Source organism: Ranitomeya imitator, chromosome 4 (assembly GCF_032444005.1).
Source record: "Ranitomeya imitator isolate aRanImi1 chromosome 4, aRanImi1.pri, whole genome shotgun sequence".
NCBI classification, from domain to species: domain Eukaryota; kingdom Metazoa; phylum Chordata; class Amphibia; order Anura; family Dendrobatidae; genus Ranitomeya; species Ranitomeya imitator.
The window spans coordinates 661,743,991-661,763,996 of NC_091285.1; the positions used below are offsets into that span (position 1 = coordinate 661,743,991).

Consider the following 20,006-nt stretch of genomic DNA (forward strand, 5'->3'; position numbering starts at 1 on the left):
TGTGTATGCGTCTTCGGAGCAGTTTTCTGCTGCGAAAATGCATATACAACACAACCCAGGTTTAAAAATAATAAAAAAATAAAAAATCGCAATATTCTTACCTTCCGGCGTCCCACGCAGCGTTACCGATGCTCCCGGCAGCTGGCGTTCCCATGGATGCATTGCGTGCAATGACCTCGACGAGACCGCGGCGTCATCGGGTCATTTCGCAATGCATTACTGGGAGCGCCAGCTGCCGGGATCATCGTGAGAATTGGTAACGCTGCGCTGGACGCCGGAAGGTAAGAATATTGCGATTTTTTTAAAAATTTTTTTATTATTTTTAATATTACATCTTGTTACTATTGACGCTGCCTATGCAGCATCAATAGTAAAAAGAGAGAGAGAGAGCGAGAGAGAGAAGTTGCCTGACGGGAAATTCTTCCTCACATGCTCTGTTTGAAAAGACGGCACCCGTCGCTGGATTCCTGCTTTTCACAGTCAGCGACGGATCCTGCGCACATAGGCTTCTATTGTAGCCAACAACATACAGCGCAGGATCCGCTGAGCAACTTTTCGACGTGCAGAAAAAACGTTCCTCTGTGCGTTGTCTCCACCCGACGGACAGCAATTTTCCAACGGATCCAGCGCACGACGGATGAAACGTGTGGCCATCAGTCACACTCCATCGCTAATACAAGTTATGGCAAAAAACAGGATCCATCAGAAAAATTTGCTGGATCCTGTTTTTTCAAAACTCGACGGATTTCGACGAGAGGAAAAAGACGGAAGTGTGAAAGAGGCCTAAGGCCGGCTTCACACTTGCGAGTTTTACGGACGTAAGCGCACAGAAACTACGTCCATAAAACTCGCAAAAAATACGGCACAATTATTCTCTATGCCTCTGCTCCTATCTGCCGTATTTTACTGATCAGTATTATACGGCTTTCTACGGCCGTACAAAATCGCAGCATGCTGCGTTTGTCACCGTACTGCGCAAGAAATACGCCAATGAAAGTCTATGGAAGCGTGAAAAATACGGATTACACACGGACAAGCAGTGTGACTTGCGAGAAATACGCAGCGGTGTTAGAGAGAAAAGCCGGCAATTCAGTGCGGTGTACAGTAAAATCACACTGACAGCTTCCAGTCCAATAGGTAGAATAAATGTGTACACATAGAATAGGTATATATATATATATATATATGTCAGTAGACACATATATCTATATATATTAATATTTATTCCAGCGCTATACAGCTTGAAAGCCGGTAATTCAATTACCGGCTTTTTCCTTCTCCTTCCTAAAACCCGACATGATATGAGACATGTTACATACAGTAAACCATGTCTTCTCTCCATTTTTTTTTGCAGATTCCACACTACTAATGTCAGTAGTGTGTATCTGCAAAATTTGGCCGTTCTAGCTCTTAAAATAAAGGGTTAAATGGCGGAAAAAATTGGCGTGGGCTCCCGCGCAATTTTCTCCGCCAGAGTAGTAAAGCCAGTGACTGAGGGCAGATATTAATAGCCTGGAGAGGGTCCACGGTTATTGACCCCCCCTGGCTAAAAATATCTGCCCCCAGCCACCCCAGAAAAGGCACATCTGGAAGATGCGCCTATTCTGGCACTTGGCCACTCTCTTCCCATTCCGTGTAGCGGTGGGATATGGGGTAATGAAGGGTTAATGCCACCTTGCTATTGTAAGGTGACATTAAGCCTAATTAATAATGGAGTGGCGTCAATTATGACACGTATCCATTATTAATCCAATTGTAGTAAAGGGTTAAATAAAACACAAACACATTATTTAAAATTATTTTAATGAAATAAAAACAATGGTTGTTGGAGTATTTTATTGTACGCCCAATCCAGTCACTGAAGACCCTCGTTCTGTGAAAGAAAAAACATAATAAACCAACAATATACTTACCCTCCGCAGATCTGTAACGTCCAACGATGTAAATCCTTCTGAAGGGGTTAAAACATTTTGCAGCAAGGAGCTGTGCTAATGCAGGCTGCTCCTCGCTGCAAAACCCCAGGGAATGAGGCTAAAAATAGATCAATGATCTATATTTAGCTTCATTTGCGGTGAGGCGCCCTCTGCTGGCTGTTCATAGATCGTGGGAAATTACCTAGAAAGCCAGGGAGCTTTCATAGGTAAGCTTTCATAGGTTTCATAGATCGTGGGAACTTACCTAGAAAGCTCCCAGGCAAAAAAAATGGAGAGAAGACATGGTTTACTGTATGTAAACCATGTCTCAAATCATGTCGGGTTTTAGGAAGGAGAAAGAAAAAGCCGGTAATTGAATTACCGGCTTTCAAGCTGTATAGCGCTGGAAAAAATAGTAATATATATACATATATGTGTCTACTGACATATATATATATATATATATATATATATATATATATATTTTTCTTTTTGGGACACATGGATCATTTCTATAGCGGTATGTTGGTTTTGCAAGCCTGCGAGAAAACCACGCAGTACGGATGCCATACGGATTACATACGGAGGATGCCATGCGCAAAAAACGCTGACACACCCTGCCTACGGAGGAGCTACGGACCACTATTTTCGGGACATTTCAGCGTATTACGGCTGTAATATACGGACCGTATTTTCATACGCTGAGTGTGAAGCCGGCCTAAGGGGCACCTTCTTCCGCTAAGCTCTGATTCATTTCTGTGACACAGGTTTAGTACTTTTGTTTAATCATAACTTTTATTTTATGTAATTGTATATAACGTATTGTTTAGTTCCCATTTTGTATATATTTATAAACATTGCCTGTGTTTCTGGAATAAATATATAAAATGTAATAACTGTTCCTTTTGCTCTGTAAACCGCACTCTGAAGCCATATGCTACAGGTAACAGGTGTTCACTCAGCCTGTATAAATGATTAGCGGTGGCAGCTAGTTGTTAGGTGTCAAGTTCCCACCTCTGCACAGGGGGAATCTCGAACCATCTCTGCTGCGGTCTCCCATGCTTCTCCAGCCGCGGTGGAGTCTGCTCAGCGGAGACGTCGTTCCCAGCATCTTGCTCAGTCTGACTCTGTGCATAGGATTACTGCTGCTTTGCCTGCTTCTGCCATTGAAGCCAGTGCTGGGCAGCGGCGAGCAGACGCTTTTGGGTCTAAGTCCTGCTTTTTCCCTTCTGAGCATGCCCAGGGTGAGATCTCCCATTGGAGATCGAGGGTCACATGCTCAGATGCTGCAGCGGTTCCCATTGGTCCTATATTGGAAGGTCCTGAACGTGCTGCAGTTATATAAGCTGCGCATGACCGCATGGCCATGCGTTAGTGTACAATTGCATACGTGTGTTTGTTGTGAGTGTAAGTCGTCCTTGGATACCCCTACCCTATTGTATGACTGTTCGCGTAAGGTGTATGGCTGCTATCTAGCGCCCGACTAACCTCACTACGTCTTACACACAAAACAGCGTCCATTGCTGTGTCCGCCAGTGCGGCGCCAGTAGTGTGCTAGCTACACACGTCCGGGTGTCTGGTGGTGTCTGCCAGCACGGCACAGTTCGCACTTCGGTGCTATCTTACTATTTGTTATTACACCCAGTTGCGGTGTTGTGCGCAAGTAGTCAGAACGGACTTCTACCCTGAGTCTTGGGACTGAGTTCGCTGACTCCTTGCTTGCACTCCTTAGTGCGGTATTGTGGTCCTGTGGCTTAGCAGGGTTCGCTTCCACAGCCATATAGTCCGTCATTACTTGGCAGCAGGTTCCATCTCTGCACGGTGGACCCCGGGCTGCGAACGCACCTTTATCTATCATATTATTTGGTGTGTTCCGCTAGCCCTAACATTACACTAGCGCCAGGGTCTGGCTAGTAATGACGGACATACAGCAATCCTTGCGGTATATCCAGCAGCTGGAGGGTAGGTTGGCGGCTTTCGAGAGCTCAACCTCAGCTGTGGATGTTACCGCAGTTGCTGTACAGGCTGCTAGCGTGGCTGCAGCAACCTTGTCCACTGCCACCCCTGTTCCGACATTATCTCGCCTCCCGCTGCCAGAAAAATTTTCTGGTGATAGCAAATCTTGTAGGGGATTCGTGAGTCAGTGCTCTATTCAACTCAAGCTCCTGGCTGCACGTTTTCCCCACAGAGCGGGCTAAGGTGGGATTTATTGTGTCTCTGTTGTCGGACAGGGCGTTGGAATGGGCTACACTGCTGTGGGAGCGAGGCGATCATGTGGTGCAGAGTGCTCCGTTGTTTCTGAGCACTCTGAAACAGGTCTTTTTAGGACCTCAAGTCACCCATGATACTGCGCTCCAACTGCTGGCATTAACTCAGGGTGAGTCCTTGGTCAGCCATTTTGCCGTCCACTTCCGCACTTTAGCTTCTGATCTGGAGTGGTCGGATAAAGCCCTTATCCCCATATTTTGGAAGGGGCTGGCTGATCACATGAAGGACGCTCTGGCCACTAGGGAGGTTCCTGCCACACTGGAGGAGTTAATAACTGTCTCTACTCGAATTGACCTCCGTTTTAACGAGCGGAGGTTAGAGCGAGCCCAGTGTAGGCAGAGGTTTCGGCTGGCTCCTACCTTCGCCAAACCTCTGGAATCTCCGGTCCTGGTTCCTGAGTCACATGAGGCCTTGGAAGTGTCACGAGCGGGATCTAAGTCCCAAACCGCTCAAGCACTCAAGGTCTGCCATGTTTGCCAGCAGTCAGGACATCTAGCCACCAGATGTCCCCAGCGGTCGAGGAAACGTCAGCGTCTAGTGGTAGTAGGTGGAGGTACACTAGACACGGCGACGTTTGCCTCCAAATTGTCCTTTAAGGGGACAATTACTATAGGCTCATCCTCCCACTCGGTGGAGCTCTGCGTGGATTCTGGGGCGGAGGGCAATTTTATGTCTTCTGCCTTCGCCCAACGTCACGTAATACCCCTGGTTATGCTAGCTCAACCAGTAACGGTACGAGTGGTGAATGGGTCTTGTCATCAGTATTATATGTTTTGCGTGTTTTTTGGACATAGAGCTTGTGTCACTTCTGTCAGCGTTTGTCGTCTTTTACACCAAATCCTGATTCTCTGGAATAAGACTTTATTTTTTCCAACACTAAACTTTATCGAGCATGGACGAGAGACAAAAATGCCACAAACAAAAGCATGTTTGTTTTTTTCCTACAGCTTCGTTCCGGCCAAGAGATCAGGTTTTGCTTTAGAAATAAAAAAAAAAATAAGTTGGGAAAAAAAAACGCCTAGTGTGAACTTAGCCTCATTGTTTAATTGTCCTGATTGCAGGCGGTGTAGTTGAGTCCTGAAAATTGGTGGCAGAGGAAACATGAATTACAGGAAGACTCATGAGAGTACAAACATGGAGATTACAGATAATTAACTATTTGTACACCACAACACTATTCTGTCTTTCACCACCTATTCAGTCTCCTGGGAGACTGTCAAAAATTGCCATGCTGACTATATTTCAAGCCATCATGGCGGGGTATTGGGAAAAGTTTTCAACTAGCAATAATCACGCCTCGGATAAACCTCATGGGTTATGATACTGCCACTGCGCAAAGCTGGAGATCGTCTATGAGGAGCTGCGGCCTCCGGATCTGGGGCTCTGTCTACATTGTGGAGAGACAACGACGTCATGGGGGTGTGTGGAAGCAAAGGATTCTGGGAGTGGATATGCTAATACACCCCTCCCCCATAAGTCTGTAAGGGAAGAAAAAAGAAGCCCCCCAGGCTGGGGGAGGGGAGAGGGTCTCCCCCATCTGACTGCTCTTCCTTCCTGGTAACAGAGTGTCACCACCTCCTACTATACAGACTGTGGGAACCTGCACTTATGTATTAGAGGACTGCATTACCAGGGACGTCCTGCCGGTGGCGCAAGAGCAGATGAGAAGCGTTACTGTCATGCTGGGCCATATAATAACACCAAATAGTGACTGAATACTAAGGCCCTGTGCACATGTAGAATTGTCCACTGCGGATTTACAGCGTTTTTTGTGCGGATTCCACTGCGGTTTTCTATTATGGAGCAGGTGTAAAACAGCTGCGGAATTGCGGAATGTAAACCGCTGCGTTTCCGCGTGTTTTTTTCCGCAGCATGGGCACAGCGTTTTCGGTTTCCCATAAGTTTACATTGTACTGTAAACTGATGGGAAACTGCCGCGTGTGCACAGAGCCTCAGAAAGACAAATATTGACTCAATACCTCCATACAGCATTCAATGACTGAATACCGCCATACCGTGACCACACAATAACACCGAACAGTGACTGAAAACAGCCAGACTATGACCATATAATAACAGCAAATAGTGTCTGAATACCGCCATACAATGACACACAGACACAATGACTTTCTCCTGCACTTTTCCGGCTTCTTTCACACTTCCGTTTTTACAATCTGCACAGGATCTGTCAAAATGTTGAAATGACGGATCCTGTGCAGATTGTCAAAAACGGGTGCACTGGGCCGGTTTTTCTGATGGATCCGTCGAGGCTATGTGCACCTGTTGTGTATGCGTCTTCGCAGCACAACCCAGGTTTAAAAATAATAAAATAAAGAAAAAATCGCAAAATTCTTACCTTCCGGCGTCCAGCGCAGCGTTACCGATGCTCCCGGCAGCTGGCGTTCCCATAGATGCATTGCATGCAATGACCTCGACGAGACCGCGGCGTCATCGGATCATTTCGCAATGCATTACTGGGAACGCCAGCTGCCGGGAGCATCGGTAACGCTGCGCTGGATGCCGGAAGGTAAGAATATTGCGATTTTTTTTTTTTTTTATTATTTTTAACATTACATCTTGCTACTATTGATGCTGCCTATGCAGCAACAATAGGAAAAAGAGAGAGAGAAAGAGAGAAGTTGCCTGATGGGAAATTCTTCCTCCCATGCTCTGTTTGAAAAGACGGCACCCGTCGCTGGATTCCTGCTTTTCCCCGTCAGTGACGGATCCTGCCCCCATAGGCTTCCTTTGTAGCCAACGACAGACAGCGCAGGATCCGTCGCTGAGCGATTTTCCGTCGTGCAGAAAAAACGTTCCTCTGTGCGTTATCTCCGCCCAACGGACAGCAATTTTCCGACGGATGCAGCGCACGACGGATGAAACGTGAGGCCATCAGTCACAATCTATTGCTAATACAAGTCTATGGGAAAAAACAGAATCCAGCAGAAAAATTTGCTGGATCCTGTTTTTTCAAAACTCGATGGATTTGGACAGGAGGAAAAAGACGGAAGTGTGAAAGAGGCCTAAGGAGCACCTTCTTCCGCTAAGCTCTGATTCATTTCTGTGACACAGGTTTAGTACTTTTGTTTAATCATAACTTTTATTTTATGTAATTGTATATACCGTATTGTTTAGTTCCCATTTTGTATATATTTATAAACACTGCCTATTTTTCTGGAGTAAATATATAAAATGTAATAACTGTTCCTTTTGCTCTGTAAACCGCACCCTGAAGCCATATGCTACAGGTAACAGGTGTTCACTCAGCCTGTATAAACGATTAGTGGTGGCAGCTAGTGGTTCCATATTTGTTATTATGGAGCTGCCAGTGAGTATTGGGGGTAGATATATATTCCATGCCTCAGAATCGGAGGTGTATAAACTATACTCTCACTGCGAGTTCCCCAATAACCGGCCTAGTAGTGGAAGCAGCCTCATCTGTCACTCGTCAGACAATTGTGTAATTTGCATATTTAAGGCCAAGTTCACACTGGGCGTTTTGGCTGCGTTTTTTTTAATGCAAGTTTTCAACTGTGTTTTATAGCACCAGCAAAGCCAATCTCCTGCACACACATTGGGTTTCCTTGTCATCAGTATTTTGTGTTTTGCGTGTTTTTTGAACATGGAGCTTGTGTCACTTCTGTCAGCGTTTGTCATCTTTTGCTGCGTTATTTCGCACCAAATCCTGATTCTCTAGAATAGGACTTTATTTTTTCCAACACTAAACTTTATCGAGCATGGACAAGAGACAAAAATGTCACAAACAAAAGCATGCTTGGTTTTTTTACAGCTTCGTTCCGGCCAAGAGATCAGGTTCTGCTTTAGGAATTTAAAAAAAAAAAGTGTTGAAAAAAAACCCACCTAGTGTGAACTTAGCCTCATTGTTTAATTGTCCTGATTGCAGGCGGTGTAGTGGAGTCCTCCTGAAAATTGGTGGCTGAGGTGCGATCTGCGCGATCTCTCCAACTGTTCCCTATGTGCGGTGATAATTACAGCCGGTGGCCGGGATTCAATGCAGAACAAATATGGCGACTAGGGTTGAGCGACTTTTACTTTTTTAGGGTCGAGTCGGGTTTCGCGAAACCCGACTATCTCAAAAGTCGAGTTGAGTGAAATCGGCCGATTATGGCGAAAAGTCGGGGATCGACCGAAACACGAAACCCAATGCAAAGTCAATGGGAATTTTTTTTTTTTTATTCTTTTTTTTTTTTCTCTTCTCTCTCTCTCTCTCTCTTTCTCTCCCTCCGTCCCTGAACAGAAAAGCTGGTGTTACACACTGCAAATCGCTACAGCGCACAATCGACAAGATGGCGATAGGCGTCCACGCCCCTAAGACCTATGTCATCACTCTGCCCACGCTCCTTCATTGGCTGAAAAAATGGCGCCAAGCGCGTCATACGACACGCAACTTTGGCGCGAAAGTCGCGTACCGCATGGCAGACCGGGTCGGGTTTCATGAAATCCGACTTTGCCAAAAGTCGGCGACTCTTGAAAATGAACGATCCATTTCGCTCAACCCTAATGGCGACCACTCAGAATCATAGGAAAAAGGTCAGAAAAGACAAAGGGAAGAGCCGCAGAGCATTGTGGGATACACTAGAGGAGGACAAACATGGCGACCATACAGAATCATACAAAAACATATTCAAGACCCATCAGCCGCAGAGTATTAGGAGATGCGGTTTCAGGAACACAAACATTAATTACAGGAAGACTCATGAGAGTACAAACATGGAGATTTCAGATTAACTAGTTCATCACCACAACACTTAATTCTGTCTTTCACCACCTATTCAGTCTCCTGGGAGACTGTCAAAAATTGCCATGCTGACTATATTTCAAGCCATCATAGCGGGGTATTGGGAAAAGTTTTCAACTAGCAATAATCACGCCTCGGATAAACCTCATGGGCTATGATACTGCCACTGCGCAAAGCTGGAGACCGTCTATGAGGAGCTGCGGCCTCCGGATCTGGGGCTCTGTCTACATTGTGGAGAGACAACGACGTCATGGGGGGTTGTGGAAGCAAAGGATTCTGGGAGTGGATATGCTAATACACCCCTCCCCCATAAGTCTGTAGGGAAGAAACAAAAAGCCCCCCAGGCTGGGGGAGGGGAGAGGGTCTCCTCCATCTGACTGCTCTTCCTTCCTGGTAACAGTATCACCACCTCCTACTATACAGACTGTGGGAACCTGCACTTATGTATTAGAGGACTGCATTACCAGGGACGTCCTGCCGGTGGCGCAAGAGCAGCTGAGAAGCGTTACTGTCATGCCGGGCCATATAATAACACCAAATAGTGACTGAATACCAAGGCCATGTGCACAGGTAGAACGGTCCACTGGGATTTGATAAATCCGCAGGGCAAAAACACTGCGTTTTTCCTGTGGATTTATCGCAGATTTACTGCAGTTTTTGTGCAGATTCCACTGCGGTTTTCTATTATGGAGCAGGTGTAAAACCGCTGCGGAATTGCGGAATGTAAACCGCTGCGTTTCCGCACGTTTTTTTTTGCAGCATGGGCACAGCGTTTTCGGTTTCCCATAGGTTTACATTGTACTATAAACTGATGGGAAACTGCTGCGTGTGCACAGAGCCTCAGAAAGACAAATATTGACTCAATACCTCCATACAGCATTCAATGACTGAATACCGCCATACCATGACCACAATAACACCGAATAGTGACTGAAAGCAGCCAGACTATGGCCATATAATAACAGCAAATAGTGACTGAATACCGCCATACAATGACACACAGACACAATGACTTTCTCCTGCAGTTAGGCTTCTTTCACACTTCCGTTTTTACAATCTGCACAGGATCCGTCAAAATGTTGAAATGACGGATCCTGTGCAGATTGTCAAAAACGGGTGCACTGGGCCCGTTTTTCTGATGCAACAGTTGAGGATATGTGCACCTGTTGTGTATGCGTCTTCGCTGTGGTTTTCTGCTGCGAAAATGCATACACAACACAACCCAGGATTAAAAATAATAAAATAAATAAAAAATCGCAATATTCTTACCTTCCGGCGTCCAGCGCAGCGTTACCGATGATCCCGGCAGCTGTCGTTCCCATGGATGCATTGCGTGCAATGACCACGACGAGACGGCGACGTCATCGGGTCATTTTGCAATGCATTACTGGGAACGCCAGCTGCCGGGATCATCGCGAGCATCAGTAACGCTGCGCGGGATGCCGGAAGGTAAGAATATTGCAATTTTTAAAATTATTTTTAACATTATATCTTGTTACTATTGACGCTGCCTATGCAGCATCAATAGTAAAAAGAGAGAGAGTGAGAGAGAAGTTGCCTGACGGGAAATTCTTCCTCCCATGCTCTGTTTGAAAAGATGGCACCCGTCGCTGGATTCCTGCTTTTCACAGTCAGTGATGGATCCTGCGCCCATAGGCTTCCATTGTAGCCAACGACAGACAGCGCAGGATCCGTCGCTGAGCGGTTTTCCGACGTGCAGAAAAAACGTTCCTCTGTGCGTTGTCTCCGCCCGACGGACAGCAATTTTCCGACGGATCCAGCGCACGACGGATGGAACGTGAGGCCATCAGCTACAATCCATCGCTAACACAAGTCTATGGGAAAAAACAGGATCCATCAGAAAAATTTGCTGGATCCTGTTTTTTCAAAACTCGACGGATTTCGACGAGAGGAAAAAGACGGAAGTGTGAAAGAGGCCTAAGGGGCACCTTCTTCCGCTAAGCTCTGAGTCATTTCTGTGGCACAGGTTTAGTACTTTTGTTTAATCATAACTTTTATTTTATGTAATTGTATATAACGTATTGTTTAGTTCCCATTTTGTATATATTTATAAACATTGCCTGTGTTTCTGGAATAAATATATAAAATGTAATAACTGTTCCTTTTGCTCTGTAAACCGCACCCTGAAGCCATATGCTACAGGTAACAGGTGTTCACTCAGCCTGTATAAATGATTAGCGGTGGCAGCTAGTTGTTAGGTGTCAAGTTCCCACCTCTGCACAGGGGGAATCTCGAACCATCTCTGCTGCGGTCTCCCATGCTTCTCCAGCCGCGGTGGAGTCTGCTCAGCGGAGACGTCGTTCCCAGCATCTTGCTCAGTCTGACTCTGTGCATAGGATTACTGCTGCTTTGCCTGCTTCTGCCATTGAAGCCAGTGCTGGGCAGCGGCGAGCAGACGCTTTTGGGTCTAAGTCCTGCTTTTTCCCTTCTGAGCATGCCCAGGGTGAGATCTCCCATTGGAGATCGAGGGTCACATGCTCAGATGCTGCAGCGTTTCCCATTGGTCCTATATTGGAAGGTCCTGAACGTGCTGCAGCTATATAAGCTGCGCATGACCGCATGGCCATGCGCTAGTGTACAATTGCATACGTGTGTTTGTTGTGAGTGCAAGTCGTCCTTGGATACCCCTACCCTATTGTATGACTGTTCGCGTAAGGTGTATGGCTGCTATCTAGCGCCCGACTAACCTCACTACGTCTTACACACAAAACAGCGTCCATTGCTGTGTCCGCCAGTGCGGCGCCAGTAGTGTGCTAGCTACCCATGTCCGGGTGTCTGGTGGTGTCTGCCAGCACGGCACAGTTCATACTTCGGTGCTATCTTACTATTTGTTATTACACCCAGTTGCGGTGTTGTGCGCAAGTAGTCAGAACGGACTTCTACCCTGAGTCTTGGGACTGAGTTCGCTGACTCCTTGCTTGCACTCCTTAGTGCGGTATTGTGGTCCTGTGGCTTAGCAGGGTTCGCTTCCACAGCCATATAGTCCGTCATTACTTGGCAGCAGGTTCTATCTCTGCACGGTGGACCCCGGGCTGCGAACGCACCTTTATCTATCATATTATTTGGTGTGTTCCGCTAGCCCTAACATTACACTAGCGCCAGGGTCTGGCTAGTAATGACGGACAAACAGCAATGCTTGCGGTATATCCAGCAGCTGGAGGGTAGGTTGGCGGCTCTTGAGAGCGCAACCTCAGCTGTGGATGTTACCGCAGTTGCTGTACAGGCTGCTAGCGTGGCTGCAGCAACCCTGTCCATTGCCACCCCTGTTCCGACATTATCTCGCCTCCCGCTGTCAGAAAAATTTTCTGGTGATAGCAAATCTTGTAGGGGATTCGTGAGTCAGTGCTCTATTCAACTCAAGCTCCTGGCTGCACGTTTTCCCACAGAGCGGGCTAAGGTGGGGTTTATTGTGTCTCTGTTGTCGGACAGGGTGTTGGAATGGGCTACGCCGCTGTGGGAGCGTGGTGATCGTGTGGTGCAGAGTGCTCCGCTGTTTCTGAGCACTCTGAAACAGCTCTTTTTAGGACCTCAAGTCACCCATGATACTGCGCTCCAACTGCTGGCATTAACTCAGGGTGAGTCCTTGGTCAGCCATTTTGCCGTCCACTTCCGCACTTTAGCTTCTGATCTGGAGTGGTCGGATAAAGCCCTTATCCCCATATTTTGGAAGGGGCTGGCTGATCACATGAAGGACGCTCTGGCCACTAGGGAGGTTCCTGCCACACTGGAGGAGTTAATAACTGTCTCCACTCGAATTGACCTCCGTTTTAACGAGCGGAGGTTAGAGCGAGCCCAGTGTAGGCAGAGGTTTCGGCTGGCTCCTACCTTCGCCAAACCTCTGGAATCTCCGGTCCTGGTTCCTGAGTCACATGAGGCCTTGGAAGTGTCACGAGCGGGATCTAAGTCCCAAACCGCTCAAGCACTCAAGGTCTGCCATGTTTGCCAGCAGTCAGGACATCTAGCCACCAGATGTCCCCAGCGGTCGAGGAAACATCAGCGTCTAGTGGTAGTAGGTGGAGGTACACTAGACACGGCGACGTTTGCCTCCAAATTGTCCTTTAAGGGGACAATTACTATAGGCTCATCCTCACACTCGGTAGAGCTCTGCGTGGATTCTGGGGCGGAGGGCAATTTTATGTCTTCTGCCTTCGCCCAACTTCACGTAATACCCCTGGTTATGCTAGCTCAACCAGTAACGGTACGAGTGGTGAATGGGTCGACTCTGCCCTCACAGATAACTCACCAGACCATCCCTTTTTACTCTGTCCATGTCGCCATCCCATCAGGAGATTATATCTCTGCTCGTCATTCTTGAGGGAATTGACGAGGTCCTGTTGGGAATACCTTGGCTGCGGTACCACTCTCCTCATATCGAGTGGTCCTCGGGCAGAATTCTGGGATGGGGTGAATCTTGTGGGAACAGGTGTCACCGAGAGTGCGTTCAGGTTGCTACTACAGAGGTACCCGCAGATCTTTCCTCTCTCCCCAAGCAGTATTGGTCTTATGCAGACGTGTTCTCCAAAAAGGCGGCGGAGACCCTTCCGCCCCATCGCCCCTATGACTGTCCTATCGATCTCTTGCCTGGTGCTGAGCCTCCCCGGGGTCCAGTCTATCCGTTATCTCTCCCGGACACGGAGGCAATGTCACAGTACATCCAGGAAAATCTGGCAAGAGGATTCATTAGGAAGTCAGTGTCACCTGCTGGGGCAGGGTTCTTCTTCGTACAGAAGAAGAATGGGGAATTGCGTCCATGCATAGACTACAGGGGTCTTAAAGCCATCACCGTTAAGAACAAGTATCCTTTGCCCTTGATATCTGAGCTCTTCGATAGGCTTCGGGGAGCAAGGGTATTTACTAAATTAGATCTGCGGGGTGCTTACAACCTGATTCGCATCCGTGAGGGGGACGAATGGAAGACGGCTTTTAACACCAGGGATGGGCACTATGAGTATCTGGTGATGCCCTTCGGGCTCTGTAATGCCCCAGCCGTTTTCCAAGACTTTGTCAACGACATCTTCTGGGATATGCTTTCCACCTCGGTCGTAGTCTATCTGGATGATATTCTCATCTACTCTCCAGATATTGACTCCCACCGGAGAGATGTTTGCAAAGTCTTCGACCTCCTACGGGCAAACTCCCTCTATGCCAAGTTGGAGAAGTGTATGTTTGAGCAGGAGTCCCTACCTTTCCTAGGCTACATCATCTCTGCCCAGGGTTTGGCTATGGATCCTGCCAAACTACAGGCTGTGATGGACTGGCAGGAACCCCATTCTCTTAAAGCGGTGCAGCGCTTTATGGGGTTCATTAATTATCGCCAGTTCATTCCGCACTTCTCAACTTTGGTAGCTCCCTTGGTTGCCCTCACCAAGAAGGGGGCAAATCCCAAATTGTGGTCTGAGGAGGTCTCCAAGGCCTTTAACTCCATAAAGTCACATTTCGCTAGCGCTCCCATCCTACATCGCCGGGCTGCGAACGCACCTTAATCTATCATATTATTTGGTGCGTTCCGCTAGCCCTAACACTAGTGGTTCCATATTTGTTATTGTGGAGCCGCCAGTGACTATTGGGGGTATATATATATATATATATATATATATGAACTACATCAAAAAGACGTCCCATATAGAAACAAGGGCACTTCCAATCATAATATACACCAAAACTTCCATATTAAATAATCTTAAATGGAAACATGAAGAGATCCCACAAATGATGCAAATAAAATACAACTTTTATTAAGCCACATTAAAAACAATATTAAAAAAGCAAAAACACCGTATAGTGGAAACCGAACAGGAAAAACCGGTGAAAAGATATGAACCGGTATTATAAGCTAGCAGCAATCATATCTCATGACATAAACTCTGGCACAGACTATCTATAGTATTCCAACATGAATGAAATGCCAGGATTTCAATCAATACCGCCCATGTCCTAATACATAACAAAGTATCAATACAAATTTACTCAGCCATGAAGGGGGTAGCAAGGAAAATTCCTAAGCCTAATGTGTGCCGACAAAGCGACACTCTAGATATAGTAAAGTCATGTAAGCCAGCCTAACAATTAGAAGTAGTGCTTACCGCATCTCATCTATACACCCGTTCGGCGTCCACTCACCCCGACGTACGTTTCGCCACCTGCTTCTTCCGGGGGCGTGTCAGGGTGAGCGGTAGCCGGGCTTAAATGTAATGCTCCACCAATCGGGAGATACTAGGCGGGCAGAGTCCAGCGCAGCCGTAGTGCGCGCATTGCGCCTATGCCCGCCCCCTCTAATGGACACTTCCCTGGCAACGCTCAATGGCACGCAAGCACAAAGCCTGCGTGTCAAAAGAAGAACGCCCAGCGAAGATCCGGGAAGTCTGGGAACAAGCGCATGCGCAAAGGCTCGCTGACATATATATAGATATATATGTTTATGTGGTCATTCACTTTTATGCGATATTCGCATTTATTATGGACACTTTATATTTATTTCAATAAACATCACGTGCACTCCCTTATATCATTAGGCCTTTTTCTTCTTTTTCTTCACTGGGTGTATTTTTTAGAATAAGCATTTTACTTGTGTCTGTCCAGGCATTCTTCTATCCTCCGTATGTGATATAGACTTAGTAAGTGCTGTCAGCGAGCCTTTGCGCATGCGCTTGTTCCCAGACCTCCCGGATCTTCGCTGGGCGTTCTTCTTTTGACACGCAGGCTTTGTGCTTGCGTGCCATTGAGCGTTGCCAAGGAAGTGTCCATTAGAGGGGGCGGGCATAGGCGCAATGCGCGCACTACGGCTGCGCTGGACTCTACCCGCCTAGTATCTCCCGATTGGTGGAGCATTACATTTAAGCCCGGCTACCGCTCACCCTGACACGCCCCCGGAAGAAGCAGGTGGCGAAACGTACGTCGGGGTGAGTGGACGCCGAACGGGTGTATAGATGAGATGCGGTAAGCACTACTTACTTCTAATTGTTAGGCTGGCTTACATGACTTTACTATATCTAGAGTGTAGCTTTGTGCGCACACATTAGGCTTAGGAATTTTCCTTGCTACCCCCTTCATGGCTGAGTAAATTTGTATTGATACTTTGTTATGTATTAGGACATGGGCGGTATTGATTGAAATCCTGGCATTTCATTCATGTTGGAATACTATAGATAGTCTGTGCCAGAGTTTATGTCATGAGATATGATTGCTGCTAGCTTATAATACCGGTTCATATCTTTTCACCGGTTTTTCCTGTTCGGTTTCCACTATATGGTGTTTTTGCTTTTTTAATATTGTTTTTAATGTGGCTTAATAAAAGTTGTATTTTATTTGCATCATTTGTGGGATCTCTTCATGTTTCCATTTAAGATTATTTAATATGGAAGTTTTGGTGTATATATATATATATATATATATATATATATATATATATATATTCCCTGCCTCGGAATCGGAGGTGTATAAACCATAGTCTCACTGTGAGTTCCCCAATAACCGGCCTAGTAGTGGAAGCAGCCTCAGCCTCGTCTGTCACTCGTCAGAAAATTGTGTAATTTGAATATTTAAGGCCAAGTTCACACTGGGCGTTTTTGCTGCGTTTTTTAATGCAAATTTTCAACTGTGTTTTACAGCACCAGCAAAGCCAATCTCCTGCACACATTGGGTTTTCTAGTCATCAGTATTTTATGTTTTGCGTGTTTTTTGGACATAGAGCTTGTGTCACTTCTGTCAGCGTTTGTCGTCTTTTACACTAAATCCTGATTCTCTGGAATAGGACTTTATTTTTTCCAACACTAAACTTTATCGAGCATGGACGAGAGACAAAGATGCCCAAACTGCAGCAAAAATGCCACAAACAAAAGCATGCTTGTTTTTTTCCTACAGCTTCGTTCCGGCCAAGAGATCAGGTTTTGCTTTAGAAATAAAAAAAAAATAAGTTGGGGAAAAAAAAACGCCTAGTGTGAACTTAGCCTCATTGTTTAATTGTCCTGATTGCAGGCGGTGTAGTTGAGTCCTGAAAATTGGTGGCAGAAGTGCGATCTGCGCGATCTCTCCAACTGTTCCCTATGTGCGGTGATAATTACAGCCGGCGGCCGGGATTCAATGCAGAACAAATATGGCGACCACCCAGGATCACAGGAAAAAGGCCAGAAAAGAAGAAAGGGATCAGCCGAGAGACTCATGCGAGTACAAACATGGCGACCATAGAAAAACACATTCAAGACCATCAGCTGCAGAGTATTAGGAGATGCGGAGTATTAGGAGATGCGGTTTCAGGAACACAAACATGAATTACAGGAAGACTCATGAGAGTACAAACATGGAGATTACAGATAATTAACTAGTTCATCACCACAACACTTAATTCTGTCTTTCACCACCTATTCAGTCTCCTGGGAGACTGTCAAAAATTGCCATGCTGACTGTATTTCAAGCCGTCATGGCGGGGTATTGGGAAAAGTTTTCAACTAGCAATAATCACGCCTCGGATAAACCTCATGGGCTATGATATTGCCACTGCGCAAAGCTGGAGACCGTCTATGAGGAGCTGCGGCCTCCGGATCTGGGGCTCTGTCTACATTGTGGAGAGACAACGACGTCATGGGGGGGTGTGGAAGCAAAGGATTGTGGGAGTGAATATGCTAATACACCCCTCCCCCATAAGTCTGTAAGGGAAGAAAAAAAAGGTGGTGAGGTGGTGATGGCGAACTCAGTCAAGGGGTTCAAGAGAGGCCTGGATGTCTTCCTGGAGCAGAACAATATTGTATCATACAATTATTAGGTTCTGTAGAAGGACGTAGATCTGGGGATTTATTATGATGGAATATAGGCTGAACTGGATGGACAAATGTCTTTTTTCGGCCTTATTAACTATGTTACTATGTTACTAAAAGCCCCCCAGGCTGGGGGAGGGGAGAGGGTCTCCCCCATCTGACTGCTCTTCCTGGTAACAGTGTCACCACCTCCTACTATACAGACTGTGGGAACCTGCACTTATGTATTAGAGGACTGCATTACCAGGGACGTCCTGCTGGTGGCGCAAGAGCAGCTGAGAAGCGTTACTGTCATGCCGTGACCATATAATAACACCAAATAGTGACTGAATACTAAGGCCATGTGCACACGTAGAACGGTCCTCTGCGGATCTTTCCACAGTGGATTTAATAAATCCGCAGGGCAAAAACACTGCGTTGTTCCTGTGGATTTATCGCAGATTTACTGCAGTTTTTGTGCAGATTCCACTGCGGTTTTCTATTATGGAGCAGGTGTAAAACCGCTGCGGAATTGCGGAATGTAAACCGCTGCGTTTCCGCACGTTTTTTTCCGCAGCATGGGCACAGCGTTTTCGGTTTCCCATAGGTTTACATTGTACTATAAACTCATGGGAAACTGCCGCGTGTGCACAGAGCCTCAGAAAGACAAATACTGACTCAATACCTCCATACAGCATTCAATGACTGAATACCGCCATACCATGACCACACAATAACACCGAATAGTGACTGAATACCGCCATACAATGATACAGGTAACAGGTGTTCGCTCAGCCTGTATAAATGATTAGTGGTGGCAGCTAGTGGTTCCATTTTGATATTATGGAGCCGCCAGTGACTATTGGGGGTAGATATATATATATATATTCCCTGCCTCGGAATTGGAGGTGTATAAACCATACTCTCACTGTGAGTTCCCCAATAACCGGCCTAGTAGTGGAAGCAGCCTCAGCCTCGTCTGTCACTCGTCAGAAAATTGTGTAATTTGAATATTTAAGGCCAAGTTCACACTGGGCGTTTTTGCTGCGTTTTTTAATGCAAATTTTCAACTGTGTTTTACAGCACCAGCAAAGCCAATCTCCTGCACACATTGGGTTTTCTAGTCATCAGTATTTTATGTTTTGCGTGTTTTTTGGACATAGAGCTTGTGTCACTTCTGTCAGCGTTTGTCGTCTTTTACACCAAATCCTGATTCTCTGGAATAAGACTTTATTTTTTCCAACACTAAACTTTATCGAGCATGGACGAGAGACAAAGATGCCCAAACTGCAACAAAAATGCCACAAATAAAAGCATGCTTGGTTTTTTTTACGGCTTCGTTCCGGCCAAGAGATCAGGTTTTGCTTCAGAAAAAAAAAAAAAACGTTGGGAAAAAAAAAAACGCCTAGTGTGAACTTAGCCTCATTGTTTCATTGTCCTGATTGCAGGCGGTGTAGTGGAGTCCTGAAAATTGGTGGCAGAAGTGCGATCTGCGCAATCTCTCCAACTGTTCCCTATGTGCGGTGATAATTACAGCCGGCGGCCGGGATTCAATGCAGAAGAAATATGGCGACCACCCAGGATCACAGGAAAAAGGCCAGAAAAGAAGAAAGGGATCAGCCGCAGAGCATTGTGGGATACATTAGAGGAGGACAAACATGGCGACCATACAGAATCATACCACGTGGATCAGCCGCAGAGCATTGTGGGATACACTAGAGGAGGACAAACATGGCGACCATACAGAATCATACCACGTGGATCAGCCGCAGAGCATTGTGGGATACACTGGAGGAGTACTAACATGGCCTTTAGAACTACTCATGCGAGTACAAACATGGCGACCATACAAGTACATAGACATAACCCACCTGCCGTAAAGCATTATGGGATGTGGTTTCAGGAGTACAAACAGGGCGTATAGGTAGACATACGAGTACAAACATGGCGACCATACAAAAGCATAGTCATAATAACCTATCAACCGCAGAGCATTATGGGATGCAGTTTCAGGAGTACAAACATGGCGCATAGGTAGACTCATGAGAGTCCAAACACGGAGACTATAGATTGTTAACTAATTCAACACCAAATTCTGTTTTTCACCATCTATTCAGTCTCCTGGGAGACTGTCAAAAATTGCCATGCTGACTATATTTCAAGTCACCATGGCGGGGTATTGGGAAAAGTTTTCAACTAGCAATAATCACGCCTCGGATAAACCTCATTGGCTATGATACTGCCACTGCGCAAAGCTAACCCCCAGCCCTGAGGAGCTGCCGCCCCACTCCGAGCACATCTCCTGCAGCTCATGGA

General features: G+C 46.4%; 4 non-coding genes across 4 annotated transcripts; all 4 read right to left on the bottom strand.

Moving 5' to 3' along the window:
- Window positions 1-5,382: 5,382 nt before the first annotated feature.
- Window positions 5,383-5,522, bottom strand: LOC138677561 (U4 spliceosomal RNA). The gene has a single exon (XR_011320967.1). It is a non-coding gene; the product is annotated as a U4 spliceosomal RNA (small nuclear RNA).
- A 3,456-nt stretch (window positions 5,523-8,978) lies between these two features.
- Window positions 8,979-9,118, bottom strand: LOC138678217 (U4 spliceosomal RNA). Its single transcript, XR_011321588.1, has one exon. It is a non-coding gene; the product is annotated as a U4 spliceosomal RNA (small nuclear RNA).
- Window positions 9,119-17,326: 8,208 nt separating this feature from the next.
- On the bottom strand, window positions 17,327-17,466 carry LOC138677506 (U4 spliceosomal RNA). Its single transcript, XR_011320913.1, has one exon. It is a non-coding gene; the product is annotated as a U4 spliceosomal RNA (small nuclear RNA).
- Window positions 17,467-19,807: 2,341 nt separating this feature from the next.
- LOC138678105 (U4 spliceosomal RNA) lies at window positions 19,808-19,947 on the bottom strand. Its single transcript, XR_011321481.1, has one exon. It is a non-coding gene; the product is annotated as a U4 spliceosomal RNA (small nuclear RNA).
- Window positions 19,948-20,006: the final 59 nt, after the last annotated feature.